We start from the raw sequence: 2,500 nt of genomic DNA on the forward strand, positions 1-2,500 counted from the left end.
ATAATAATAATTTGATGGCGTCACGGTATGCCGCTCAGATGTCACAGGTTCGCGCCTCCCCAAGGGGGACGAAAAATCACTGGCTTTGTATCCTGATCAGTTACTACTGCAGTGTGGGGTCTGCGGTGGGAGGTTGACACCCGCATTCTTTGGAGGCTTGAATTTCAAGTCAGTGGCCCCTTTGGTCGCATGAGTCTTCAAATGGAGAACCCAATCCCATAGTTATATAGCGAAAGGGTAATCGTACAGATTCTCGAAAGTTCTCTGTTTAGCTTTATTTCTAAATGCATTTGTACACATGCATAACCATGGATTTGATTCTGCAGTAATAATAATAATAATAATAATAATAATAATAATAATAATAATAATAATAATAATAATGCAAACTCAAAGACATCCGGACAACTATTCTGTTTAATGAAGTCTGTTTGAGAGAGGGGTTTTTCCGAAATAATAATAATAATAATAATAATAATAATAATAATAATAATAATAATAATAATAATAATAATAATAATAATACTGTCAAAGAGAATGGCAGAATTAAGCGATTTGATTTTATAAACTGTTTTTTCTATTTTTCTTACAATTCGCTTCTCTGCCATTCTCTATAACAGAATTTGCCTGAAAGAGGGTCTTCTACCAAATAATAATAATAATAGAGAAAAAATCCACAGTCATGTATATGTACATAGATTTCAAGATGAATCTATACAGACAGATTTCGGGAAACTTCGATTCCCCTTTTCAATCTCGTCAAATCGAACAGTTTCCCGAAATCTTTCTGTACAGATTTATCTTTAAATATATGTACATACGTACATAACTGTTGGTTTGTTTCTCCATTTGAAGACTCATGGTACTATAAGTATTAATAATAAAATAATAATAATAATAATAATAATAATAATAATAATAATAATAATAATAATAATAATAATAATAGTATATCAACCAGCTCAGCTGTCTATGATGATATGATACAATGCACTACAAAGCAAGAGGCTTACATTTTTAAAAAATGATCTTTTTACCAAAACAAATGATATCTATAGGAAATAACACGGCTCTCGTCCGTATAACTAACTGCAATACGGGCTGTCCATGGCTTTCATAATAAATTGAAACCTCCTGTCCAATCGTTTATCTTGTTTGTTTGGTGTGTTTACGTTGCATGGAACCAGTGGTTATTCAGCAACGGGACCAACGGCTTTACGTGACTTCCGAACCACGTCGAGAGTGAACTTCTGCCACCAGAAATACACATCTCTCACACTTCAATGAAATGCCCAAGAATCGAACTCTTAGCCACCTAGGTGGTACGCCAACACCATACTGACCACGCCACTGAGGCGCTCCAATCCCTTATCTTACTCCAGCCTAATTGACAAAACCAAAGCAATGTCCTCCAAAGCTCTGATAGAATAAGAATAGAATATATGGAATTTAGGCCAAAGGGCAAGCGCTGGCACCTATGAGGTCATTCAGCGCTGAAGTTGAAAATCGACAACAAAAAAGATTTGAAAGGTGTTACAGGAAGAAAACCTTACTTTATGTATCAATTGTTAGGAGGTGGGAAGTAAAATGGAAGAAAGAGAATGTGAACGGAGGTACAGCAAAGAATGAAAAGGATTGCAGTTGTGGGCCGAATCGGACGCTGCTAAGAACCTTAAGTAATGCATACAGTGTACCCCGTGAGGTGCACTGACGGCGCTACCCTCCTACGAGGTCCATAGCTCTGGTGATTAGCAACGAGATGATCCCATGCATAAACATACATACATTCACACAAACATACAGATTTGCATCCAAGCAGACAGTGGTACCTACCTCCTGGAACTCTCATGAGACATGAAAAGCAGCTCGACTCAGAGCCGATTTTTCCTAAAAGTCAGTCACATCGACAGAGACCCTCAACGGAAATGTTTGACGAGTTTCATCAAATTCTGTTCACAGGTTCTCGAGATATCGTGAGAACACATAATGAACTGGTTTTTTGGCGATGCAAATGCTATGCAGTTTGCTGCACAGTTAAAAATCACACAAATTAAGGTCCACACTCAAATAAGCGACCTGCTTTTAAGGTAATATTATATAAGAAAAGGTCACGAGTAGGTCAAGACGCTAAGTCCTGAACTAGGGACGTTAGGTACCGTACGAAGCTTGACCGAGGTTCCTTCATTCTGCATCCTAACAGAGGAGCCAAAGGTGATAGAACCCTTTTCCCTATCTAGATGACGGCAAGTCTATCACGATCACGCACAGAAAAAGTAAACACATTGATACACATTGCGTTTTCTATGGCAGGATGCTGGGAATCTGGTAGAGAACTGTTCTAGATAACCTAGCAACCGGGTTCCTGATTCATGACCCCTCCAGGGGAAGGGTGAGTGGGGGGGGGGGGGGGGGGGGAGCCTGGAGACTGTCAAAACTGAGTATACTGTTACATACGACTTCACTACTTCGACAGGAAATGTTTCATCGTAGACCCTCTGAA

General features: G+C 38.8%; 1 protein-coding gene across 1 annotated transcript in view; it reads right to left on the bottom strand.

The window, feature by feature from the left end:
* Window positions 1–2,500, bottom strand: part of LOC135195821 (uncharacterized) — a 553,178-nt gene that overhangs the window by 375,163 nt on the left and 175,515 nt on the right. The gene's annotated exons all lie outside the window — the stretch shown is intronic.

This window comes from Macrobrachium nipponense, chromosome 16 (genome assembly GCF_015104395.2).
Source record: "Macrobrachium nipponense isolate FS-2020 chromosome 16, ASM1510439v2, whole genome shotgun sequence".
In the NCBI taxonomy this organism is placed as follows: Eukaryota; Metazoa; Arthropoda; class Malacostraca; order Decapoda; family Palaemonidae; genus Macrobrachium; species Macrobrachium nipponense.